This window comes from Anas platyrhynchos, chromosome 5 (genome assembly GCF_047663525.1).
Source record: "Anas platyrhynchos isolate ZD024472 breed Pekin duck chromosome 5, IASCAAS_PekinDuck_T2T, whole genome shotgun sequence".
Taxonomy (NCBI): domain Eukaryota; kingdom Metazoa; phylum Chordata; class Aves; order Anseriformes; family Anatidae; genus Anas; species Anas platyrhynchos.
The window spans coordinates 36173383-36201323 of NC_092591.1; the positions used below are offsets into that span (position 1 = coordinate 36173383).

The following is a 27941-nucleotide window of genomic DNA, read 5'->3' on the forward strand; positions in this document are numbered from 1 at the left end:
ACTTACTATCTTTGCCAAGTCAGCTTCAGACTCCTCTTCCCCATCCCCTCCCCTGGTTCAGTTTTCATGACCACCCATTAGTTTCTATTTTCAGGAAATGGAGCTTCTCCCCAGAAGCCAATTGTAGCAATTCTGGCTAATGAAAATGCTCGGTATTGCAAGATGAGCTAAAGGTCACATGTACTGGCAATGCTGCAGACTTTGACAATTGTATTTTTTATGTGCTGAAGATACACAAATAAGTCCTGAGATCAACCCCTGTCACAGGGTGTTGTTGCGAGTGCTGTATTATGGCAGTTTTCTGAGATTTTTGGTCGAACACTTCGCATATTTTGAGTATGAGGACAATCACCGCAGGCACTCAAGTCATTAGCTCTGTGTAGCTTTCCCCAAACACAATTTCCAGAAAGAAAAGAAGAGTGCTTTACTAAAACTGTTAACAGCATAGGCATGTTTGTTTTTATGTTCCCCGACAAAGATAAACTAACTCTCCCTGACCTGCCTCCTAGGAGCAGTCCTGGTAGCGGAGTGCCAGGGGAAAAAGTCTCCTTGTGACCCCCACCTGCTTTCCACCTTCAGGACAAAGGCCTAAGGAGGTGAGAGTGGCCAGGCAGGGTGCCAGAAAAACCCAGTCTCTCAGGGCCACTGAGGCATGCTGAGGGTGCTTCAGAAAGGGCAGGCACGGGGTTATGCTGTCCCCACAACACTCTTCAGCAAGCTGCAGCTTAAGGACTTCTGGAGCTCTGCTGTGTCTGCATCCACTTAACGGCCCCTGACAGACCTTTCTACCACAAATGTAGCCAAGAAGTTGTTTTTTTCTTCTTCTTCTTTTTTAATAAGTGTATTCTTCTAGCATCCAAGGCAAACCAGAACTCAGAGCCACGAATTAATGTGTTATGGGAGAAAGCACTGCGCTCTGTACATTTCCAGCGTGGCTGGGCTTGATCCTTCAGTGTGAATGCGATATTGTAAGGACTCAAGGGGGTCGGGGGAAGAGGGGTGCAGGGATCTCAATCTCACCTGGCTGTCCCACATAGTCACTGGTGTTCTCCTACCACCAGATGGGCATCCCCAGCTCTGTCACCGTTTTGCTGGGAGCTACCAGTTCTGTGGCTGTGTTTCTAGTCTGTGGAGTCTCCAGGTTTCACAGCTCTGTGCAGACTCCAGGTCTCCCTCCACACTGATTTCCCTGTAATCCTATATTGGTCTTCCTCTCCTCGTCCCACAGGTATTCCAGTTACTGGCTGGACACTGACCTAAAAACCCATGAGGATGCCCACCACGGTTGAATTGTTCATTACAACAAAGCTACAGAGAAAAAAAAGTGCTTGTGAGCACAGAAACAATCTTCTGTGGATGCTTCCAGCCCTATTTCCATCCAGCACATCCTATCTGATGTCCTGTCCAGGACAGCGGTGTTGGGAGGTTGCAGCAGCCACCAGGAGGGTTTCGTGTGAACACCCCAGCTGCTGAATTCATTTTTGCAGTTTGCAGCTCACAATCAATCATGCGCTACTCCGCTGTTAACTTCTTTTGTTTAGATCATTTGGATAATTAAAGTACCACGAATTCCATGGTGTCAGCAGGTCTCACGCAGACCTCCTGCTGGCTCTGCAATATCTTTCAGAGATCAGAAAATAAAACAATGAATAATGCTAGAGTCCAAGTAACTCATATTTTACGTTTCATGTTTTCCTAATGACAAGGTCATATTAGCCAGCAGTGTGATCAATGCAAATACAATATGCCTTTGGAAAAAGGCCAACGTCTGCCTGTGGAAAGGGCAATTAAGGGGACTGTTTCGTAATAATGCACTTTAAGGGTAGAAAGCAGAGATCTCAAAGCTCTTCACCAAAAGGAGCAAAAGACTAGTGATCCAAATTGCCAAGTTAAAAAACAAGTCAATGGTAAGTCCCTGGATATGCGTACTTGGGCACAACGCCCTGTCCTTTGAACTCGCATCTTGCTATCGTGCGTGCTACATTTGTGTCAGCATCCTTTTGCTGCAGTTCAGGAACGCCTATCCTCAGCAAATATCTAGAGATAACAACTGTTCTGCATTTAGTTGACACACACATGGCTGGGCTAAGCCTGGCCAATCGCTGCTATCTCTGTTAATATGCAGAGGGGAAAAAAATATCCACAGATGTTAAATTGTGTCAGCTTTTCTAACCATTTGAAGTAGTTAATTCTGCAGGAGGTTTTTGACTAAATCTACAAAAACTACATCATCCTTCCTCTTGCTTGCGCTTTGCTTATTATGCATATTGTGTCTCTCAAGGTCAGAGAAAACACCTAAACGCTGCAGCACACACAACACCCTCAGCAGGCAAACTCCCTGCTTTTCTTAGTGCCCTCTATGGATTTTCATGCCATGATTACAGGAACGAGCAAGGAGCTTCTCTGTCATCAGGAGTCTGTCCGTGTGACGAAGCTTTTGAAGGCAGACAGCATTTGCTTTTTCAAAACATAGAATCGGTGAAAACAGCTGATGACAAAAGCAAGGCTAGGGACAAATAAGAGAAGGCTGTAATGAAAAGGAAGGAGCTAGAGAGAGATGGACTGCAAAGTCCACGGGAGGACTGAGGAAGCGGGAGCACTGCCCCCACGTGCCAGTGGGACAGAGCTCAAGTTTCAAGTGCTTTTAAAAATATGGATTCAATAACATACAGGCACAGAAGGGATTGTGAGTAAATGAAATTGCCCATGCAGACAGTTGTTGAGGACTGGAGAGAAGGTAGGCGCTGGTGTTTCGTTTGGGATTTACTAACCATCAGCATGTTAAGGTGAGCTCTGGAGCCACATGGTTCTATTGGGGTTGAACATAAAACCTGCACTCTCAAAGTTGAGAGGATAGACTAGATAACATGACTCCTAAAAGCTCATGCCCAGAAACTAAATGCAGAGAACTTCCCTCCCTTTTCAAAATCTCTCCAATTTTGTCTTCTTTAAACGTTTGGGTTTGCCACCAGCAAGCCTCATGTTCACTGGACTCTTCCCTAAAGGCCGGAAGGCTAAACTCACTGCCCAGCGAGCTGGAAATGGATGCAAAGGCCATAACTAATGCCAGAAAGGTAAATCACTGTCACAGGAATAGTTTGTGGTCAAGATGCAGTGCACAACTTGCATTTACAAAAAAAAAAAAAAAAAAAAAAAAGGGGTGCACAAAGACTCCTCTGATTAAGTGCTGGTTGAAAAAGAAAAGGAGAGTTGATTTTAATTATGAAAAAGTGAGGTTTGAGTTCAATTTCTCTTTGATTCTCTCCACTGTTTTTTCTGGAAAGCTAATTTCCAGTCTTTAGCTCCAGCATGACCGGTTACCTCCTTTTCCTTTACGCTCTTCCATACGATTTCTTTTTCATATGGCTGTCTTCCCTCTGCTGCCTGTGAGCCCCGAAGCTGCTCACCCTGCTTCTCACAGCCCCATGGATGGTGGAGGACTCACATATGTCCCAGGAAACGATACTGCAAGCCTGCATCAGTCTCCTTGGGCGACTACAGAAAGACAGGAAGAGTGTGATGCTTGGTGAGCATCTTGAGAGGCTTGGTGTGAAGTGTATCTGCATATTTATAAATGTCTAAGAGAAAGATGGGAATGTGTTTGGCCAGCCAACCACCAAGAGGTGGAAAAGCACCAAGAGACACGTCTGCATATGGAAGCACAGCACAGGCATTGAACACAGAGGTTAAATAGCTACTGCTGATCCTCCCTGGCCAGCAGGAAAACAAAGAGATCCTCAAAAATAGCCCTGCTTTAATTATTGCATCCAGTCCTTTATGGGGACCCGTCAGGAACGTGACACAGGAGAAGCTCTGAGACACAGATAACTCTGTAAAATTAAACAAATCATAATGAATTCCCACCATCCTTACACAGCACAAATGTCACCCTCCAAAGCCAAAGGGGTTTCATAACACTCGTGCACATTCTCCTTGTGAAGGACTATTCACACACGGGGTATCACACTCACCCGTCCCTAGCAGATTGCCAAGCAGAGCCCAGGCCAAAACCTCCTTTTTTTTCTGGTGGAAAAATCCATCGGAGAGGGCCAGGAAAACCGCGTGGCTTCTGCAACAGCTTTCTGTCTGGCAGCCCTGAGCCTCTCTCCTGAGGCCTACAAGGCAGGTTTTCAGCCAAGCGGGATTGCCACAAGTTCTGCTTCTGGCTGCTACCTTTTTGGAGGAGCATTTTAAGAGGACAAATAAGTTGGTATTAATCTGAAGCAGATTCCCAGCTGGTGTCCACAAACAGGAGCTCGTCGCAGGGTCCCCAGTCATCACAGCAACTCTCTGGATCCCTTATGCTGCCCGGAGGGGCACAGAGGAGGAGGGAGAGCTGCAGAGTGTGGCTGAAGTCCAGCTCTCAGAGACTTAAAATTCCTCATTACAAATTATGCCTAGCAGTCTTGCATCCATTTGGAGTTCGTCCCTTTCCTGGTGAGTGTAGTTTTTCCACAGCGATGAAAAAAATGAAAATAAACAGCTTCAGGAAGGCTTTCAAGCTTCTTTTTATTATTAATATTATTTATCCCATTTGAAAAACAGCAGCACCAGAATAAATGGCCATATCCATATATCCCATGGTAGGTTTTTCAGGGAGTTTTGTGCTGTTTTGATAGCTGCAGTTCCATGCTATTAGTCCCGAAAAATACATAGAGGTGCAGACACCCTCCATAAACCACGAAGATGGTTGTGTCTCACCAGGAAGAGGACAGACATCAATGATGATGGTGACGTTTATAACATCCTGGTGCCCCCACAGCAGTACAGCCACCACGGCTGAAGGACAGAGCAGAACTGGGGAAGGGAAGCTAAAACAGCTGAGGGGATGGAGCCTTCTGAAAAGAGGCTAGAAAGGCTTGCACTATCCTGTTTGGAGAGAAGACTGAAGCTGAATTTGATCCAGGTTTATAAAACTATCAAGGCAGCAGATAAAACATGATGTTTGTAAAGCCTCACAATACAACAAGCCGAAGGTCAGAAAACCCAATGAATCCAGCAGGAGGCCCATTTAAAGCAGACTTTAGAAAGTTATCCCTTACAGACAGGGCGGTGACCTTCTGGACCTCCCTGCCACAGTGGGGTGTGGAGCCAGAGAGCATCAGCAGGTCCAAGAAGGCACGAGACAAATTGATGGACAACAGGTTCATACATGGGCACTGCAGCACCTGTGCAGGTAGATAACCTCCAGCACCCTGAATATGACAGCAGATACCTGACCAGGGGAACATTTCTCCTGTCCTTCACCTCCCTGGAGGTGCAAGCGCTGGTACGTGCTGGTATCACGGGATCTGCCTCCTCCCCAGTCCCTTGATGCTGCCACCAGAAGGGACGGAGGTAATGAAGTTGGATTCCTTACCACCAGCCTCCTCAAGGCTTTTAAGCTTCCACCTCACAGAAATTCATTTTGAATCCTTTTGCAACAAATAATTACATTTATAGATTTTAGCAGATGCCTTAAATAGTCTCTGTCCTCAGTGGGAAAATTACATGAATTAAAAATCAAGGCTTTTATAGTTAGGGGAAGATGTAATTGATATTAGGTTACTGAGTAAAAAGAGATCTTCTAGCATTCAGAGCTCATCTGAAATCCTGCAATTATGCAAGGTGGGGCTCTTTTGAAAGGTCTCAGAGGAACACATGCCATTCTCACCATGAAAATATGCTTCCAGCAAACAAATCAGAGCCTCTCTGCTGCTGTTGCTGCTCAGAAAGGGAAATAAGTGGAAGTCCTTTGGGGGTATTGGTGAGAAGGAAAAAAAAAAAAAAGAACACCAAAGCAGATGCCCTTGGAGAGACTTGTAGACAAAACCACGATCTCCATGAAGGAGCAAAATGAAAAACAGGAAGGAGTGAATCAGCAAGCCCCTGGGCCCAGTGCTCTGCTGCTGGAGCAGTATCGAGCCATGCAGGCTGTGTGGCTGAAGCCTATCTTCACCGGCTGACACGTCTCTAGTCTGTACATTTGACTAGTGTTTACTGCATCCTTTCTAATCACCTTGACAGCAGAAACGTGGGTTACATGTTGCTCTTATTCACTGGAGATGTCCCAATGAGTTGGGAGGGTAGAGGCTGGGCCTTCCAGCTGCATGCTTCGGGGCAGGAGCTTGTCATTGCTACTTGGCTCTAAAATGTCCTTCTTTGTTGTTGTCATGGTATTTTCCCAGTTGTGTGAGTAATTAGTTCCCTGTAGACATGGTATTGTTAACCCCAGCAATCTTTAACGGCTTAATTATCAGAGCCTTCCAACGAGAGGCATTGTGCTCTTTTCTTTCTGAGTCGCTGAGTTTCGTCTTCACTCTTCTCCACACTCAGACGAGCTTGGAAACAAGCACACGAGCTAATGGGCTCACCAAGCAGCTCTCCGCAGAGCCGTGCTGGTGAGGAACACCACCAAGCACTGTGCAGCTTCAGATGTATCTTAACAAGAGAAACCATCCTTGCGAGCACAGATTGATCCATCCCCTCCAAAACCTCTGAGCAGCCCACTTGTAGCTGGTAGGAGCCTCCTCGTCATCCCTCTGTGACCTCTCCCACCTCTCAGTGCTAAAAACCTGCCCAGATCTTGAAGGGTAAAAGACCCTGGTCCAGGGACACAGGCTTTCACCCATAAAGCCTTTAAATCACATTTACAGTGTGATTTAGAAACCTGAACCTCACTGACTTTCAGTATAACTTTGGCATCCAAACTATGTGAGAGCTTCTGAAAGTATTATTTGTTGGCGATATTTCAAAAGACTGATTTTTTTGTCCCCTAAGGAAAAGCAAGACAACTTCAGCTTATTCCTGATGCAAGATCTATGGTGCAAGTTACATCGATCCTTTAGTGATACTGAAGAGTTTGGATGAAGCAAAAAAGCAGGCATGAAAGGTATTATTATCAGATGGTATTCTGGGGCAGGTTTAATGGAAAAAGAGAAAAACGTGAACTTTGGATCAAAATCAGAAAGAAGCATCAGAACATCCTCTATCTTATAAACAAATAATGTTTTAAAAAATATGTGGACTACAGTCACTTCATTACTGCCAATCCCTTTCTAGCTAATAAAGCACTACACAGCTAGTGCTGGTTTACATTGACATATCTGTATGGGTTTTTTTGTTGTTACAGAGACTTCTGTAAAATCCTCCTCCAAAATTATTTTTAGCTTGCTATCAGCACGTTCATTACAAGCAGACTGGAACATGGACACCTACTTCATAAACAAATCAAAACAAAGAAAGGGGGGAAAAACACCCTGAGTCATCCCCTCATCCTCCTGACAAGGTCTGAATGCAATGTTATGCACTGCTGCCTCGGTAAGGGGGGAATGCAGCTGATCTGTTTTTGGAGTAGGTAGCGTGGCACCGGATTGTTAGCTGGCTGACTCACAGAGAGCCAGCTGCAGATAAAACTGCGAGACCCCTCTGCTCCCTAATAAGCTCAAACGCCTGTTGTTTATTCCAGATAATTCATCTTTGTCTTCTGCAAAGTGCACGTCACCTATACCTCACTCGGGAACAGCAAACACTTACTCATTGTAATGAAGAGGATTGCCTCTGGCAGGCTAATTGCTCTCATTTCCCCCCTCACTCCTCAAGTGAAACCCAGTTTCTCATTTTTTTCTGGTTATGTTATTTCAGGGACTTCATCCAAACACTTGGCAGAAGGCACGTGCCCCAGACACACCTTCAAATTCCAAGGTCAAGCACCTCATATTATTTAATACTTTTGTAGGCTCGGGTTAACAAATAAAGTGCTTTACAGAGCAATGTTTTCAAGGAATCCTGTTTCTTTTTTTTTTTCTTATTCTTTTTCAAATAGGTTACATAACACAAACCTTTCGAGGAGATATAGATATTCCTGTTCTTGGCTGTCGTGTCTTTGTGAAATCCTCGCAGCAGAGGCCCCTGGAGTTTCTGGTGGTCATGGCACTTGAGCGAGCCCAGCACCCTCGACAGCAGAATGGTCAGTACCAGCCCTCTGCTCCCTTCTGAGTGATACCAGGACTGTAGCTAGCACTAGCCTCAGCTGTGTCTCAGGCTGAAAGGCACAATAAGGGCTTCTCATAGTGCTGCAGGAGAACTTCTTCTGTCTAGAAACATGGCAGGGAGCTCTGGGATGGCCATGGAGGACCACAGGTGGTCTATTGCAGCAGCCTGCAGGCGCTCTGTAAAGCCGTGCAGGGTGCCTGCTTGAGCACATAAGCCAACAAATTCAGGCTACAGAAGGGTTATGTGTGCAGATGGAGGCTAAAGTAGGGCAACACCTGTGCTCTAGCTCAAGTTAATGTTGAAAAAAAAATAAAAAATTAAAATATGGTTTTGAAGTAATAGATAAATGAAGTTATATTTGAGAAACCATATGGTCAATGATGACAAAAGAACTAGGCTTTGGGATTATCCTCCACCAGCCCCCAGTGGGATGCGCTTACTTTAGTGGTCTGCAGAACGGTGCTGTAACATTTGCCTGTCTTGCAAAGGAATTAGGGAAGGCTCATTCAGCACTGCAGGATTTGCAAACCTCTTTGAAGCATTTGGGTGGAACGGTGCACGTGCAGCGCTTGCTTTTGTTCCCAATATCGCCAGCACATACTCATGAGCAGCCTTAATTGGTGGTGCTTTCTGCTTTCTGGTGAGGGGGCCCCCAGCATGAGAGGCAGACAATCCTTTGCCTCTGGTCCCTCACGCTGGCTCGGACGTGGAGCTGTGTGAGTCCAGAAGATGGAACTGCACTCCGGGACACCACCTTCCGCGGCATGGGAGGCTGGAAGGTCAAGCTGGGGTCTTACAGACAACCTCAGGATCTGCAACAGTGCCTATCCCTTCCTTCTCTCTTCCACAGCTAGACAGCACTCATTTTGCTCCCAGCATGTCTTTGCTACCTGCCAGAGCCTTTACTTTCCTGACGGTCTGTAGCCTCTGAACTTCACAGGGTTCAGCAGGGTGTTTGTCTTCAGGACAGCAGAAACTGCCCCTGGTGGAGCAAGCTATGCCTTTTTTTCTGGCAAAAGGCAGCAGCCTGCCACACACGGTGCAGAAAGCTGCCCGTGCTGAGGCAGCACATCTTGCCCCCGCCGGCAGCGGAAGGATGCCTCACACGTCTCTGTACAAGGCACCTTCTGTATAGTGTAACAGCAGTGTGATGAGAAACATCGCTATCTAATGATTAAAGAGACTGGAAAGGATGCTTCATGTACCTCGAGGGCTACAAGTAAGTCGCTGCACGCTATGGGAAAACAAAAAAAAATCAGTGCAAGAAAGAGACTGTAGGCTGCACAGGCTGTCTGTAGGATGATAGGGCTCAGCTCCCCTGGCTGGTCTGTACACAGCCCTGTGCTGCCTGTCAGTGCTCACGGTCCTCTCCCCCAACAAAGACACAGACATGACTGCCAAAACTGCCACTGAAAAGAAGGAAAAAGAAATATGTAACTACTACTTGGGGGTCTGAGGGCCACAGGACGTTTTGAGGAGGCTCTCTTCAGGGGGTGGCTGGTCTCTGTGGGGTTCCTGCCACCCGTCCCCAGGGCCACTGGTAGCACAGAGAATGGAACTGAAATGCCCAGGCAAGGGCACTGACGGTGATGCTCTCTCGCAGTTGGGGTTGCTGCACCGTGAGCGATGACACCTGGAAGCAGGCAAGCTCCCTCTGAACGTTCAAATCGCCTTATGAAAATAAATAGGCTTTGGAGAAAGCCCAAGGGCACATTTCAGAGCACTTTGGATTTTAGCCTGTTTCAGCCTCTCCTGCCAGCTGTCCATCTGTCCTGCTAATGCACTTCATTATGCAGCTAGGTAATGAGCCTACATCCATCTCCTTTACCAGCGGGACTGTAATTGCGAGGGGAAAGGGAGACAAACTTGTTATATAGGACTCGGGGGTAGGACCGTAAGGGGATTTTCTCATTTTGCATTCTCATTTCTCATTTTGCATTCAATCACAGTTAGAGTACATATCATTCCAGTGCAGTTACCCCATTAGTAAGAAATACATCCTTTTTCCTCGTCAGGAGGAAGCTGAACTCTGTCTCAAAGGACTTGCCACGGGGGCTCTCAGAGGTGATGTTTCATTGAAATGAATGGTGTCTGTGGATCCGGCCGTGCCACAACAGTGTGTGGGAGCAGGTGGACTGACCAGGGCAAGAGGAACACAAATTTCCTGTCATGTTTTCCCTACATGTTCAAAGACTGACTGTTTAGAGGCATAGCCCCGAAATGCTCCCAATCCAGCAGTCACAGCTTGCCTTTTGTTCATGCCTGGACACCACTCAGCTGGCACAGGTGGCTCCTGAGGTTCAGTACAGCACAATGACACTCCAGCCAAGGGTCTGCTCCTCCACAGCTCCTCTCACCTTCCACCATTCCTCTTGCCTGAAGAGATCCCAGCAGATCCCATTTGCACAGGTCAGCCCTTCCTGGGCTGCTTCAGGAACTGTCCCCCTTGCAAAGCATTGACAGCAGGAGACACGTACCTCCATACCTCTGTTATCAGCCTTTATCATCCTCTACAATGGTTTGAAACTGATCTTCATGGTGGTTTATGGCTTTAGAAGCTATTGTGCTTTCAGTTAATGCCTTGATTTTATCTGCCTGAGTCATTGGTTACCCGATTGTTTTAAGTGGTTTCTATTTTGTCTTCCTTGAAATGGCATTGCCCAGTAGTTGCAGTTTACCATGAAAACTGGCTAAATTTTATAAAAGAGTCATTATATCTTGCCGTCACAGTGAAGAAAGAGGATTTGATTTATTTTGATCAGTAGTCTAAATATTTTTGTTTCAGATTTTGGCATTTCAATGCTTAAAGGGCTGCCTTTGAACTCCACTTAGCTACTGAGAAATGGCACTTAGGCTTCATGCTACTGAGGTGTCATCTTAAATAGATTTCTAATAAGTTTTGATCTGACCCACTGTGAAATCTCAATGTCAGAATGAGTTGAATGTTTTCAAGTACATTTCTCACATAGTTGCTTGCCTTATTTTAAAAGTAATAGTTAAGCTGATATTTGAGTAAGTTTACTTTAGTCTTTGATTATGAGCTTCTCAGGATTATAGAAGTCAACTAATATATTCATGGGAGCACAATTACATAAAGCTGGTGCAGCCAAAAATTAAAAGAAAAAAAGGATTAGACACACGCACACTTTTGGAAGCAGCCAAGAATAACAGAAGCTGAAAATTGTCGGCAACCTCGACAGCAGAGATCAGAGCCTTCAGGAGAGGCACACCAATACCAAGGCTTCCAAAATGAGAGGTTACTCATAAAGAGCTTGATCCAAGCGCTGTTCTCCAGGGCACGTACATACTGACCCCACAGCAGCTCGGGTCTCCAGACAATCAGCAGTGCTCCGGTTTCAAGGTAGGAGTCTCTTTCTCTTACACTATGGTGCTTCAAATGGAATCGAGTTTCCTCTAAGCGTTATGCTTGGTGGAGCGAAATAATGTTGTGATTGTTGAAAGACTGGCTATTGGCCATAGTCACTTGAAAAAATAAAAAAGGGACTGAGTTATAAAATTGACAAAAACACTTAGGCTGGCTTTAATGCCACCATCCAGGCAGACATAGTATTAGCTGTGGCTCTGCCTTTAAAAAATCAACTTGTATCCAACACTGTCAAAGAAATATTCCCCCTCAAAAGAGCCCAGTTCTCCAGCAGGACCACTCTGCTGGGAAAAATGCTGAAACAAGCATTCAGGCAAAAATGGGAAGCTGAACTGCTGTGGTTGCATGGATTGAGAAATAGAAGCCCACGCTGAAAGAACAAGGACTGCCCTGGACTGCTCAGACAGCTGATACCATACTGATAGCAGGAGGAAAAGACAAGGTGTAATTCTGCCATCAGCTGCCCGGTATAACAGCTTACAGTGGTGATCACGTTCACTAAGACACAATATGTTGTATACCTTATTTCAGTCAGGACAAATACCTAATTTGGTTCATTTCCAGAGAAAATTATGACACTTATTTGTTACTTGGGTTAAGAAACAAATGTTGCATACCGTGTGTAGGCATCCTGAATGATTTATGTCACGAACTTACCACATGCTTTTGAACCTAGTTCTCTCTTCGTCCTTTGTTCACAACAAATCTTATGTCTAATGACCATCACTCTTCTGGCAGATGGTAAGTATCAAATGCCTAATGCCCAGGCCGTGATGGACAATGACAGAAGTGCCCACGTACCCTGCATTTGCATGCAGAAAGTCCCACCACTCATTCACCCTTGCTTGGGAATCCTCAGAAACCAGAGGCAGGTTGTGGGTGCTCCTGGGAGGCACCCTGCATGCAGCAATGTCTCTGCGTTACCAGGCTGACCTAATATTGTGGAGGACTCGGGGCACGTGAGGGACATGCAAGCTCCCACCTCTACCTACGAAGTCTCTGCTCTTCCTCTCAAATAACCCAAATCCGAGATAAGCTCTCAAGAGGGTTCTCTCTTTTCTCTGTGAAATCTCTCACGATCCCAGTTCTCCAGGGGCTGTTTCTACCATGTTCCACAGCTATAAAAGCTTTTTCTTCATTTTTTTCCCTATTTGCTTGGCTGTTTGATGCATATTTTTGTGCGCAGTGAAACCAAGCCACCACCAGCCTTCTGCAAACCCTGGAGACCAGTCGTTGTTCTCATTTGTGGGAGAGCAGAGGTGATATTCAGCTTGGGCTCTTTATTGCTGGCACCTGCCACCTGTCCTGTCCTTGGGTTTTAGGGTCATTCCCGACAGAAGCAGGAAGGCAGCTCCAGGACATTATCATGCCGCGTTGCACAAGTCCCAGCAGGGCAGCAGGCACACGCACACTCGCTCGTCCCCTTCTGCAATTACTGTGCAAATTACTTCTCACCCCGCTGGGGCTTTGCGTGTGTTTTAACAAATGTCTCACAGCTTTAGCATTCTCTGCACATTAGGAGAGAACCAGCCTCACCTGGGAGGATGCAGCCTGGGACTCTAAGCTTTTGGATTTTCTTTTATGCTTTCAGGCTCACTTTCCACAGAAAGAATGGCTGACACATATACTCGCTGTTCCCTCAGCTCAGGTTGTCCTTTGTCCTGCCTGTGCTAGAAACAGGGACTGCAAACATGTCAGAGCAAGTTCCACCAGCATTTCCTTGATCCAGTCAAGCAGACTCGATCCCTATTGAGAATTGTTCCAGCCAAACCACTTCAGACCCGTACTAGAGGCACCGATCGCCCTCAAACAAAGCACGAAGCTCCCTCAGCGCCACCACTGCTCAAGTCTGATCTGCCACGGATTCGCACCCCGCACCCTGCAGCCTTCCCCGCTGTCCCATCCCTGACCCTTACACACCCATCCACCTTCGTGCCTGCGAGGGCAAGTCCCAGCACGGGAGCTCAGAGGCTACAGCCGGGAATGGCCTCCCAGAGCAGCTGGGGCCAAGATTTTTTTGTGGTCCCACCAGCGTGTGACTCTCTCGTCTACCCACACGCCCAAATCACGAGCTCTGAGACCTCTGCTCCCTTTCAGATTTGTTTAAAATCGTCTTGCAGATGTAGAAGGTACCAGCGCATGTGTGTGAGGGGCGGGGAGGGTAGGGCTGCAGGGACGTAGTTGCGTAAGCATAACTCCCTTAGCAAAACAAGCTAAAAATAATAAAGCCACATCATCACATTCTTTCGCAATGCTCCAGGAGAACCAAAGTGGTGCCTGCAGCTGTGATGGGTCCCTGTTGAAACCGAAGGGAAATAGGTGAGGAAGGCAAAGCTACCTCAGTCCTGCTCCATCTGCCAGCAATGCCGAGTCAGGGTGCTCAAGCGATTTTGTATTCAGCTACACTCGACTTCAGCAAAGTTTATGTCTGAACAGTTCTCCTGTTCCTGTAGGCCTCCCTTCCCCAAGTACAAAATCATCTGCATATTCACCTCTAGTTCTCACTTTTTGTAGACAGCGCTGCTCTAGGGTGACTATTCCCTTATTGCTACCTCTCAGTACTTTGTGGTTTGGGCTCCACCATGGCTGGCACGTACAAGGCAGGCTTCTGCTGCAAACAGCTGACACAAGGCCAAGATAAGAAGTAAGGAAAGATAAGCAAGAGGCCACAATTAAATGTTCAAGTTGTATCTGTCCATATAATAGACTGTTGTCTGCCCTTTTTCTACCCACCGAAAATTTGCCGTACACAAGATGGGTAGACAATTTTAAGACACGTTGCAATTAATTCCCTTCCTGAACCTAAGCTCTTCTGCCATTCAGCTGCTGCCACCTCCTATGCAGGCCCTAGCAGCAGGAGGTACTGCTCCAGACAGGGCACATACCCCCCATTTGCCTCCATCTCCTGGGGTGTCTTCATGGCCTTGGTCGCTGCTAGTGGCCAGAGCACAACGGGGAGCTGAACACCGTGCCAGGGGGCTGTGCTGCATGGGGCATGGGGAAAACAGGGGAAGAAAGGGTGACAATCCATGTGGTGAGGGCTGGAGTGAAAAAGGAGGCAACTCCTCTCTTTGACAGAGCCACGCTCCAACAGCTACACAGGCTTCGCAGCCAAGAGAAAGCCACATTTACTCTGGGGCAGAAAATAGCGGGCATGCACTTCTATTATCTCATTAACACCCCCTCCCTCTCGCCAGGACCATTTGGCTGCAGGTCCAGCGGCACCACGTCATGGTGTTGCCAGCAGAAACAGCTGGCACCGAGAGGGGCATGGTGTGAAATGGCTCCATCAGCAGGACACGAGCACCACGCGAGCACGGTGGGCTGAGGAAGGGTACGTGCCCATGAAAGTACAAGAGAGGATTTGCAGCTACAGCTTCCTTTTCAGCCGCGATGGAAGGGGAGGGAGTAATAAACAGCCCCGTTAAGCTAGCCTGTTGGCTTTAAACCAAGGTAATGAGGCATGCGGGTGCTTTGACAAGGAGCCAGAAACTTCATTTGCCACCGATTTGACTTCTACCTTTTTTTGTCTCTCTTAAGCTGACAGTACATTCCTCACAGTCCACTGAGCATATCAAAATGGGGCTCAGGCTAAGTCTAATGCACAGTTAATTGGGTATATAACCTTTTAAAGTACTACTAGGAAAATAATTCACTTAATTAAATATTTCCAATTGTGGAAACCACCCTTTAGGCAAATTGCACCACCTCTTCCCCCTTTGCACACACAAGATGCAGACTGAAATTGGACTTACCCACTCTTTTCCTACACATGGCATTTCCCACTCCCGGTCCCCCTCAGCTGTCCCTCCCACTGCTGCTTCCCCAGGACAGAGATTACTTCAGTGAGGAGATCAAAGCAGGAGCAAGAGCTCCTGGCTCTGCCGCCCACGTGTTTTGAGGCCCTGGACAAATTTCTTAACCCTTCTTTGCAAGGGCTTCTGCATTTACACGGAGATGTGCAGCGCCCTCCCACCTCACCGCTCTGCTCCTCGGCCTAGTGCCCGCAGAGCAGCTGAGGCCTCACTTAGTTGGTAGTGTTAGACCAAAGAGAAGGGCATGAAGCGTTTGTCCAGGCCGGCTCCCTAGGGAGGACATCACCCAGCTGTGGGCACAGCACACAAAGCCCTGCCTCTGGGGAACCACAGCCAGCATCACCCCACCACCAGTGTGTGACCAGACCAAGGAGCCATGGAGGCCTGCACCAGCACGGTCTGTGTAGGACAGAAGCAGACAAGAAGATAGGCCTGGTTGTTCTGCACAAGGATGCCAGATGCTTTAGACAACCTCACCACAAAAAAAAAAAAAAATAAAAAATGTTTTTGTACAGACGAGTCTCCTGAACAGGGAGCGTCGAATCTCATGCCCTCTGGCAGGAGTCCTGCAGACACAGTAACATCACCATTAGACCAAAAATGTCACCAGTGGGCTTCTGGATCCCTATCAAGGGACAAACACAAAGTTTCTACCAGAGAATAAAGCGTGTTAGTGATCTTCCAACAACTATCTCTACCTAGCTTGTGGTACTTGTCCTGTAGTCGGTAGACTCCTTATACCTAAAAGCTGCCCTGCAGGGAAAGGCTGAATCAAAACGTACCTGCTGCTTTCTGCACAGCAGCTGCTCGCTGTGTAACCCATGCCAGGTCCCCAGGCAGTTCCCAACAGCTGTATTTTGGCCAAGGGCACATCTATGCTATCACCGGTACCTGCTGGCAGTGCTTCTTTGTGACTGGAAATGTCCCCACCTCCGTGCATTTTACCTGCCTGCTGCTAGCTGTCACCACAAATATTTACAGACAACAGTTTGTAAGTGTGGAAGGCCCCACAAGTCACACGCTAGATGTGCCCGTGTTGCTCACACACCCATCAGCTTGCTCTTCTGCCAGCCCACAGAGAAAGGGGAGACCCTTTCTTCAGCCATCCCTCACCTCAGCAGCGCTGGAGGCAGGTGAAACGGGGCAGCCGCATTTGAGGTCTGGGTAGAAATGTCACCATCCACTTCACCAAGAAGGGTGTTTTGTGACAGGCTCCTCACGGCACCTACCTGTGGGCAGCACGCCCTCAGCACTGCCTGCTCCATCGCTCCTTGGTGTGCCTGGACAAGGGGCTGCTTTCCTTCCCACGTCACAAGGTCACCAGAGACTGGGCTAATTTCCTCGCCTGACCTCCCAGCTAATGCAGGCCACACAACAGCCCACATTCATTCACGCTTGAATTTATTCTACATGAAAATTAGTCTGGAGAACCACTGCAAAATTTACGCTTAGCAGCCCTCAGAAATAATAAGCCCTCAGAAAGATGTTCTAAGCCTGCTGCCGAAGCGTAGCAGTCGCTGTCTGGTTACACGGGCATATCAGAGCCCTTCATGTACGGCTATTAGGAGCTGTCATACCCGTGCCTGCTTCCAAGCAAGTTTTATGTCCATTAATTAATGCCGCATGCTGCCTCCATAGGGGAAGAGGAGAGTCAATTGGTGGACTCCGTGGAGAGAGTTGGTGGCTCTCAGCCCTGCTCATGGTGGAGAGAGGTCGGCATCACCCAAAAGTCCACCCCCCAGGAGTGGCAGGAGGCCCTCTCACGTTAATGCAGACCCTCGTTACAGAGCTTTTTGTGGCAGCTGGGCAGATGCCTTTGATCTCTGCCCCCATCAGTGTCATACCTTGCACTGGCAATGAGCTGGAGCTATTTCAGGGATACAACGGGGAAACAAACCTTCCAGTGGTCTCCTTGCTTAATTGCTCTCTATTGCCTTAAGTACAATGGCTAACAGCTAAAATGGACTTCAGGGTGTTGCCTACAGAGCTCTGTAATGGTTTCCTGCTTTTTCTTTCTATTTGCAATCTATTTTGAGTCGTTTTACCTTGCCTGGGCTGCCCAAGAGGAGCTGCGCTGTGCACTTTCACCAGCTGATTCTGGGAAACGTCAGTTATGCTGTTCTTCTGTTAGCAATACATTTCTTGAACGATTTAAAAATAGAACAGTATGAAACATTTCAATCTTCTCTCTTCTGGAGGAGAACTGAGGGGGAGTTAACTCTTTTCTGCTTCGCCAGAGCAAGAAGCCTTGAAGTGCTCAGGCGCTCCTGGGCTGGAACAAGCTCCTGGTGCTGGCAGAGGCAATGCCATGAGGGCACCTGTGGCAAGCCCAAGCCGAGCAAGGCCAGAGCCGTCCTGCTCCTTGCCAGAGCTGCCAGCAGTCCTGGTGTGCATGGTGGCTCACTCAGGGCTGCCCAGACACCACCAGTACATTGAAGCTCCTGTCTTTGTACAGCTCCAGCACATACTAGCCCCAGAGCCTGAACCTCAGGTGTATCCCCAGACATCCACATTGGCCCTAGAGCACCCATCTGTACCGTGTTGGAGCATCTCTGGCTCCACAAAGCAAGCAGGAGAAGAGAGACCCTTTAATCACCCCAGCAGCAGCAGAACGCATTCATCAAACACAACTTCCCCTATTCATCTGCACTTGCCGTGCACTTCTCCTCCGGCCTGTGTTGCCCCTTTGGGACTCCTCTGCTAACCGCGAGGTTGGGAAATAATCTTTCAACCACAAAATGCAGCTTCCTCTTTCAGACGGCAATTAACTTTTCCCCCATGCCTAAGGAAAGCCTAGAAGCACTAAAACAACAGCTGGCCGCATCCTGCTCATGTAAGTACCACTGAAATATTGGTGTAGCCCCTTGGGTCTTCTCCCTGGTGGTGTCACAGTAGCACCACCGTGGTCACAGGCAGCCCAAGCAGATACAAGTATCCCCACCAGCCCCACATTGGGGTGCACTGCATCTAATTTCAGACAGGTATCATGAGTTGTACCAGGGCTCCACATTGCTTCCAGGCTGGTGTGCTGCCTCGTTTTGTTTTCTTTCTTTTCTCATAGGCAAGTATCACTCTTGGGGAGTAACTCTTGCTTTCCTTGCCTGCCCGTAACTGCTTTAAAGCATGGATTAGATATCCCAATGGTTATTAATCATGGGAGGTCTCTGATATTTCGATTGACTCAGATATCTGGCATAATAGCTGTGGTCTTGAATGCGCTCTCCAGCAAATCCACTCGATATTGGTTTCTGTTTATTCAGCAGTGATGTCACATCAGCCCGTCTGGAGGGAGCACTCTGGCAGAGACTTGAGTTTATGAGCAAAAGTCTGGGTAGCAGAGCCAAGCTCAGCTGCAGGCAGGTGCTTGGTCAGACAGCAGGTCAGGCAGCAAAGCAGAAGGGTAACTCTTGCCTCTGTGCTGCTGTCCTAGCCTGCATGCGCAGCCACCCAGTGCTCCAGCCTCAGCTCACAGGGATATGGCACCTCCATGTTTCATTCGGCTCCACATGGAATTAAAACTGCCAAAGATCTGCTTTTCTGTTCCTCTTCCTCCTACCAGAACCGAATAAAAGTCTTACAAACATGAGGAGAAACAGAAGAAAATTATGCAAGAAAAAAATCTCTAGTGGGGAAAATACTACATTGCTAATATTTCCCAGAAAAAAAAAAATAATAATAATAATAATAAAAAAAAATAAAAAAAAGAGAGAAAAAAAAAACAACACTTATTTTTCATGAATTTTCAAACAAGGTGAAGGAAGGTTTCCAAAGTTTCTTGGGAAGCAGCATTCATTGCATGAGTACAATGCAAGGATTTTCCTGCAAGTCTACTTGCTCCCCGGGAAGCCACCGCTATTTGCCATCCTTCCACAGCCTGTGCATGAAAGAGATCAGCCAGCTGGGAACGCAGGGCTCTGAGCACCCCTGTGAAGTGTTCCCTGGGAGGCGTGGACTGGCATGGTCCTTGTTTCCACAGCTCCCTGCAGCCGAATACCTTCAGTGAATCCTCACCACTAACAAACCGAGATTGTGTCACCTTGCAGTAGCTAGCCTAGAGCTGTGAGGCATACTTCACCAAAAAGAAAAAAAAAAAAAAAAAAAAAAAAAAAAAGAAAGAAAATGAAAAAAGAGTTACATCTGCAGTATGAATTTCCTGTGATTTCCATTTCCTGGGCAATTCTGAAAAGCAAATTTTCATGTAAGCACTGGAACAAAACCAAGAGTGAAGGCTGCATACAAACAGCAGCTTGCGAGGTTTAAGCATCCCTTTGCAGTCAGCTGCAATCCAGTGTTCATCCAGCACAAGCAGAATGTCCCAGGGCAGCATGAAATTGTCGTTTTTTTCCTTTCTTGGCACTCACAGGAACAGTCAGTGCTGGGCATGGATCAAGCTGACGACTCTGCCATTGCTCATCGTTTATCATCTATAGATCATTGAGGCTGCGTTATGATCCACGGGCACCAGTTAGGTCTGTGCAAGGCACAGGGCTTGTGCAGCTCTTCCTGCCCCAAATGCACGACCCTCTGCAGCCAGTGCTGCCTGGGGCACTGAATCCCATTGCAATACCCTGCTGGCTCCTGCTATCCCTGGGAAACACGGAGTCTTTTTGCCTTGCACTGGAATGGGATGATCTTGCTGTAACTGAGCCTAAAAACAAGCCCTGGTCTTCTCAATGTAGCCCACCCATCCACTGTGAAGTAAAAAAGCTTATAACTAACATTCCTAACATACCCTAGCAGAGAGAAGAGTTTCTCCAGAAAGCATCTATTTATATAATCTCTGCGATGCTCAGATACCATGGAAATAAGTGAAGGATAATATCTTGGGGGAGTCTGTAGCTCTGCAGACTTCTGCATCAGTTACTGCTTGCTGCCAAGCCTAAACCAGTGCTCCTGCCACCAGGCCTGTCCAGTAAGTTGCCATGCTTTGGGATCATGCTGCATTTGGTTTAAATTTTCCCATGTTATTCCCAGCCCTACATCATTTTTATGAGCTCACAGGAGTCCACTGCTCCCTGTTCAGCACTTCGGGGACAGCAGTTGGATAAGAGTTACTCTCTCACCCAGCTCCTGCATGGGGATATTGCTGACCATTTCACACCACACATCACAGCACTGCCTGTGCTCTCCAGCAGCATTTGGCCACCAGCTATCCCTTATTAGTAGTGCTTTGGGCAGCCTGTAAAATGGTAAGCCTCTGTTAGAGCCAAGGCAATTTGAATGATTTTTGCAGAACTCTTTTTTAACATTTTACCGAGGCCCAAATATATTCCACCTCATCACATGCTCGCTGAATCTCCGAAGCCTGCAGTTCTAGCTGGTAGATTCATTTAAAATCCATTCTGCTGGGGCAAACACACATTTGTCAGAGTGCTCAGCCCATACGCTGAGGCCTTCCAGGCCTGCTTCTGTCTCCGGGAAGCTGACAGCCCCAAGTCCAGAAGAGCTTAGTGGTTCACTCATTAAAAGAGATTTCATCTCCGTCTGCCGGCCACAGGCGTCCTGCTGCCTCCTGATGGGTCCGGGGCTTGGCAGAGATGTCCACCTCCTGTTCTCTCAGCGGGACCGATGCGGCTGCCAGCTCCTGGCCCCGCTGACACTGCCAGAAGCCCATGGAGGGACCCGTCCTCCTTCCACGCACACTTCCACACAGTACTTACAGTGAGCTATCGTGGCTTCTTGGGGGAAAACAGTGCAGAGGAAAGCTGCGTGCTGTAGGCAGCTGCCAACGCAGAATCATTTGGGCCATTACCTGGCTGCTTGCAGACACCGCCAGCATTTAGAGGTCCGCCTGGCCGAGCAGCCTTTCCTCGGCTCGTGTCATGACAACTTGGTGGAGAGACGAACAAAGTGAGCAGTGAGCAATGGATGACTGCAAAAAAGATCAAGGCAAACTGCTATAAACAAAGCGGTTCTATTTTTTGCTTAGACCCAACATTTTGATCAGATCTTTATGCATGTATAATTAAAAATATTATTCCTCAGAAGGAAGCAAACTGCTCTATTCATGCTGAAATTAGTTTTCTCCTTGACTGTTTTTGTTGCACTTTTTTTTTTCCCCTCTTCAAACAGTGAGTTGAAGAACAGCTTCCATCACTCCTCCTATGAGGTGGGTTTAAAGACTTGTAGCGTTGCTTCCTAAAGGCAGTGGCAAAACTTTAATTTTCTGCAAGCAGGAAAAGACCAAGCACAAAGAGTTACTGCTTGTAGCACAGTCAGCTGATGACAGGGAAGACCTAAGAGGGTTTAAATGTTATGGAGAGCAAGGAGCCCATTAGCAGAACGGACCAGGATGGAATTAGCATTCAAGGTTAAAGATAGGAGAGGAAAATGTGAAGTATGAGGCAGAGATATGCAAAACTATCTCTCAAGAGTGAAGTGGCAGAAGCTCCACTACTTGGTACGCTCAGAATTAAGTTGGACAAAGCAATATGAATGTGTGCGAGATAACAGCTCTGCTTCAGCAGGCAGACAGGCTCAGACTGTTTTCATCGGCTGCTCCTTGCAGCTGAATGTTAGCAGGGCTGTTTCTGCCAGTCCCTACCACGAAGCCTGGCAATTTTAAGACCTTTTTCCAGACAGAACTTATGAAGAACAGGAAGAACCATAAGTGCCAAGACTGCCTTTCCACTTTATGCTAAACCAAGGAAAATCCAACACAAAATGAAATTCTAAAATAGTGTGTCAGGGGCAGATATAGAAGGAGGTGGAACATGAAAAGGTGCCCACCTTTTCATGAAAAGAACATGGAAGGGCATTTATACATATGTACTGTGAAATAATTCATTTGCTATGCAATAGACAGTCATGGAGCATCCCAGCTACAACACACACCTCTGGGCTGCCGCCGATGCTCTCCCAGCTATCAGTAAATATTAGAGGCATGCACAGGAACAGGAACATTGGCAAAGAGGGCTTAGCAAAATCTGGTTAACATTCACCATGGGAAACCAGTCACACGTGCACACACATCTATGTGTCTTTCTGGGAAAAGTCACAAAGTTATAACAGGAAAAAATGAGGAAAAAAACAACAACAACAACAACAACAACAAACACACAACAACTTATTTGTCAGATATATTAGCATTCTTGTTACTTCTGCCATTAATCTCATTACCTCTCCTGGCTAAGCTATTGCTTTCTTAAGCAGCTGCCTGTACCTAATTAAAGAGTAGGCTGCGTATTTCAGGTCTCACGTGCTGGCCTTTCCTTCCTTCTTTCCTGGTGAAATCATCAGGAAAGATGATTTCAAACTAAAGCATCTATTAAGTGAAGTTGGAAAGGAATTCATCCTGGCTGTTATCTTAATGATCCTTTGAATGTCACCTTTACGTTCACAGCCTCTTGCAATAATCAGGGGCTTTCCACTGACACAGAAAGGTTTTGGCAGCTCTGCTCATCATACCTGGCCCTTGAGGCAGCTCTAGCTCTGGGAGGCTGCACGGCCACAGGAGAAAAAGTGGCGCTTATTAGGAAGAGCATGCAAACTGATCCGCCCCGAGCCTCCCGCGTCCTTCCCCGGTGACAAGGATTTCCATCTCCCCGTGACGGGCACGGAGCCTCATGAATACAGAAAACCCAGTGGATCGCTCTGTCAGTCTCGCCATTTCCCTGCCCTGCCTGGAGGATAACAGCAAGCCTCCACCAGCAGCAAAAAGCCTGAGCGAAACCATCGGCGCAAACACTCAGACATCACGTATGAGAATTGATAATGAAACACAACGAATTTGTTGTGTGTCTAGGAAAGTGTATTTGTTATGGTTACATGGAATAATCATTCCCTCTGAAATGCCCTTCCAGGCCTTGATAAAGCCTTCAGTTCAGTCCCTCATGGAAGTATGTTTCTACAACGAGCAGCAAGCGCTGTCTTATCTTATAAGACCTGTTAGACTTACGGTACAAAAAATAAGCTCCCAGGCAGAGGTGCTTACCCCAAGCAGTACTGGGAGGCACAGGGAGAGGTGCCCATGTTGCTCCTTCAAGCACTGATGTGGCCACCACGGCTTGCCCCTGTATCTCTGCATGGCCTCATGGTGGCCGTCAGCTTGGCTGCAAGGTGATGCTCTGGCCTAACACCAACCAGAAAGTGAGTGTGCTGAAGGGAAGGCTCAGGCTGAATTGCAACATCATCCTCCCTCAGCGCAGGGCACAGCGAGCTGCTGATTGAGGAAACAAGGCAGCTGTGATGAGCAGAGATGCCCGGTGCCTCCATCAGCACTTTGTCTAGGCGAGCTCTCAGCATGCGAGCGAACAGATGCCAGGTGCCCTCGGAGCAGCATGGTGATGTCAAGAGAAATGCAGGTGGTGAGGGATAGCGAAAGCATTAAAAAAAAATAAATCATTTTTTTTGCATCGCTTGGGAGCAATAAAGGAAGCATATCTGACACAAAAACTGGCCGGCAGCACCAGGGAAGTTGCGTTCCTGCCTGCTTTCTGCCCGTTTCAGCTAATCAGCGGTTTTCATGAAGGTCAACATGTCTTAATAATGTCAGCCCGGCCAGAGAAGCAACACTCTCTAAATTTCAGCTGTTACTTGGGAAAAACTCTGGCGAGCATCCCCAACCATTCACAAATTTGTCATCCCGTGGGAGAACCTTCAACTGGGTAGGAGGAGAGATGAAAAGCTCGTGATAAAAACTCATTAGAGCCTCCCCTCAAGGAGCAAAGCATTGCTCTTTGCAGGGAGAACAGAGCGTTTTCTGTTCCTTCCTGCTGCTTTGTTTTCATCACCATCTCACCCACGTAACTTCTTCAGGAGCTGGTGAGAAAAAGCCGGGTCTCAGGTGCCACGGCCAGGGGTTTCGCAGGTGGAAATATCTGCATCCCTCGGGAGGGAGCAGCTGTGAGGGGCTGCCCTCAGCATGCGCCCATGTGGAGCTCTGTTCACCACCGCTTGCCTCAGGGCAAGGGAAGGCAGAAGCCTGCACACCCGGACTAAAAGATGCCCAGAGGTGCTCCTACGGATATCCACACCTGACGTGGCAAAGCAGCCTGGCAGTGTGCTGTTGTGTTACAAAGCACCATGCCAAGGATAAAACAGCTTTTCCCCCCTCTTACCTGGATCAAAGACATCTGGATTTCTTTAAATCTTTCCATCAGGTCAAACAAGCACGCTCGCCCAAGTCCCATTTACAGTGCAACCTGGGGGAAGAAGAGTCTGTGTTATTTCACTGCACAGTTTGCATGACGCTTATGTTGTATCTGAGTTAACCTTACAAATCCTCCTGCCTTTGGTTATAAGGTACTATATACAGTATTTAATCTAAATTGTTCACAAAATACGCATAAATTGTTTACACATCCTCATGCAATGGCCCGTCTGAACTCACGCAAAACCATCTTCTCCATTAGCAGAACAATATGAGCAGTCTCACGCAGAAGAAGTACATTTTTTCCAATCTTTGCCTTGCAAAAATCTGCATTTAATGCAGCCAGTATAGACATGCACACGTACCTGCACGTGCCCCACCTCGCAGCCCAGCTGACAGAGGGTAGTTAAGAGGGTGTGCGCATCCAGGGACAGGCCGACGGCTGTCTCTGCTGGCATCGTGCTCCCTCAGCCTTGTTACAGCTTATTTGCAAGCCGTTGGTTAGGAAACGGAGCATGCTGTAAGGAGAGCTAAGGCAGCACTGGGCACGCTTCAGAAGCACCAAGAGGGGTGGCAGAGGGGCACGCCTGGCGAGGGTGGGGAGAAGCACCCCCAGAAAGCAGCTGTGGTGAGGCTTTTGTCCCTTTACATGTGCTCTGTGCTGAGGGGCTGGGGCTGCTCAGAAACCCTTCCTGCCTCCCTGATGAGATGCTCTGAAGCTCCCATTTGCAGCACTACTGTGAAAACCCTTACAGCATGACAGACATATGTAGAAACTGCTTCCCACCGCGCCCCTCTCCCATGAGGTGGATAAAGCTGTTTTCACCTAGGAGGAGGTATGACAACAGAGGTGCCAAGAGCCGAAATGATCCAAAAGGCAGAAGGGCCAGGGAGCGCCGGCTCCAGGCCCCGGTGCTTGGCTGCTTGCTCCAGCCACTGCAGAGCAGAGCAGCCCCAGGTGCAGCAGCTGAGTGGCAGCCGGCCTTCCAGCAGCTCTCTGCAGCTGCCTGGCCCCTGCCCGGCTGCAGGTAGGCTCCCTTGGCTGCCAACATTTGTATCCTCTGCAGCTTCAAGACTGGCGAGGAAAACCATTTAGGGAAGCAGGTGGGCAGGTGCACGTTTCTGAAGAAGAGTGCAAGAGAGGCTGTGAAGCCATGCTGAGCCCCAGGTGTTGGCTGGAAGTGGCCAGTGCCACCAGCAGGATGGCCACCAGCAATAGGGACACCTGCCCACGTGGGGGACAAGGGGACAGCAGCTGCCCAGGGGTGGGCAGGGGGCTGGCAGCGAGCGTGGGGGAGCGGGCCACGTTACCACCTTCCTCCAAGGCTCGCTTTATTTAGCTGGTTACATAAAGCTGTGCAATTTGGCTCCTGTCGGGAGAGAAACATCGGTGTGGGCGTGCTGGTACACCACGCCGAACTGCAAAAGTCAGCTGTGTTTTTTCCCCTACTGCTGATCACTGGCACAGCCACTGCTCGGTGCTGGGGCAGGAAAACAAAGCTCAGCTTCTCAGCATGCCCTGGCGAGCAGGCAGCCCGGGGTGGGTGCCTGGCAGGGAGCCCCGTGCCACGATCCCCATGCCATGGTCCCTGCACCAGCCCGGCTTTCCTGGGCTGCCTCTGCAGCTCCCCCACGTGCAGAGCCTGCAGTGAGGCAGGGGCTGCAGTTCGCATCCAGGGGATCTATTTTCTGTAATGAAAGCCAGGTGTGTCAAGGATAGTTACGGAGTCACGCAGCACAGCATAACATACAGATGAACTTACAGTCGCAGCCAACGCTGCGTTTGGAGGCAATTACTCATTGCACCGAGTCGCTTGCGTTTGCTATCGTGCTGGAGAGGGGTTTCACAACGCAAAGTGCCACAGGCAGTGACAAGGTCTGGGCAGAAATTTAGGAGGATTTCACCCAATTGCCAGTTGGCTTGATCCCGCATGGTGGCTTAGCATCGGTCTCAGTCAAAACAAAACAAGGCCAGTGCTGGAGGCTCAGCCCAGGCTGGCAGGGGAGGCAGCAGCATTTGGGGAGGCTCGTGGCAGACGCTGCTGCTGAGCGCTAAGTGCCAGGCTCTGCCCTGCAGCCAGGCACGGGGCAGGGATATCAGCTTGGATCATAATGGTCCTGAAGGTGTTTTCCAGAACAAAGCGCTCCCTAAACAGTGAACAACACTGAGCTAAGGAGGACGGCAAGAGGGGAAGCTGCAGCCTGTAATTGCTCCTAATATACCTCAGAGTGCTCGTTCTTCCAGGGAAAGCTGTCGCCTTGCAATGCACAGAGGGACAAGCTGCGAAGAATTTTGCTTTCCTCACATCTGAACTAATGTGCTCGTAACGGCGCTGGCAACAAGAGACACTTCGGATGGAGTCGGCTTCCTCTCTCCGTGGGTGTCAGGGAACAATAAGGGCTAAGCACTCAGAGCGCTGGCAAATCCCAAGTGCGCGAGGAGAAGTTAACGTACCGTGGCAGCTACATGGCAGGTGGGGAGAGCTGCTTTGCTCCAAAGCCCTGATGCTCCCAGGGTGAGAAGAGGAGGACGGGAATTGCCCCTGGTGCTGGGGAACTTCCCTGGCCGTTGGTGTCACACGCGCTGCTGCCAAACTCTTGGAGTAGTACTGACAAAGTATGTTGGAGAATGATGATGCACCATGAAATATAGGAAGCATTACAGTGAAGAAAAGGGCTTATTGTGACTTTTTTTTTGTAGTTTCCAAGACTGGTGTTTGCAAAACCAGGACTGTATTCAAAATTAAGTGGCCCATTTGAAGAATGCACCCCGAGCTCTCTGAAACTTAGGGGTGTTGCTGTAAAGAGGCTGAGAAGCAACATGAGGGCACCTCAGTTTGCCGCTTGCTGCTGCCAGAAAGATGAAGGCGGTCCTCCCTCGCCTTTCGTGTCCCATTTCCCGAGTAGATTTGTTTTCCCTGTTCTTGCCGGCCCCCGCGCCTCAGCCCCGGCCGCCCTCTGGCGGCGGCTGCGCGGCCCCGTGAGGGCCCGGGCGGGCAACGCGGCCGGAGCCCCCCGCCCGCCGCCATCTTAGGGCCGGCCCGGCCCGGCCCGGCGCGGCGCTGACAGGGGGCTGCGCTCTCACCGCTGTTCTGAGACTGAAACACAACCTGGCTTTGCCCTGACAGAAGTACAAAGTCACACAAAAAAGACCAAAAAGCACCCGTGCAAGGCTTGCCCCTACTCACAGTCGCAGCATAACTTGGTGCATGGTTTAAAAAGCACAGCCCCGCAGGGTGACTCGCCAGGAAGAAGTTAAAAGAGAGCTGTTGTGCAAGGGGCTGAGCTGGGGGAGCTCGGTTCCTGCAGGGCACTACCTTGAGTTTCCATCCAGCAGCAGCTGGGGACCTGGCCTCATCAATGCCATATACCCTTGACAAGGTGCTCTGCACCACTGGTTAGGAGAAAAAAATTACAAAAAAAATAAAAACAAAATGCTGCTGGCAAGGCAGAGCTAAATCCATTTAAGCTAATTCAACCTAGAGTGAAAGCTCTTAAGAAATCACAGAATCACAGAATTTCTAGGTTGGAAGAGACCTCAAGATCATCGAGTCCAACCTCTAACCTAACACTAACCAGTCCCCACTAAACCATATCCCTAAGCTCTACATCTAAACGGCTTTTGAAGACTTCCAGGGATGGTGACTACACCACCTCCCTGGGCAGCCTGTTCCAG

General features: G+C 48.5%; 1 long non-coding RNA gene across 3 annotated transcripts in view; it reads right to left on the reverse strand.

The window, feature by feature from the left end:
* The window catches only part of LOC119717247 (uncharacterized), a 34977-nt gene extending 7208 nt beyond the window's left edge, over positions 1–27769 (reverse strand). Inside the window, exons 1-2 of one of the 3 annotated variants that reach the window (XR_011809692.1) lie at positions 24631–27769; positions 24234–24317 (exon numbers count right to left, since the gene is read on the reverse strand). This is a non-coding gene — a long non-coding RNA (uncharacterized lncRNA). Of the gene's footprint in view, positions 1–6; positions 3098–15114; positions 15678–24233; positions 24318–24630 lie in introns of those variants that run through there. The other 2 variants (XR_011809694.1, XR_011809695.1) reach the window with 2 other exon arrangements.
* Between the last annotated feature and the right edge of the window lie 172 nt (positions 27770–27941).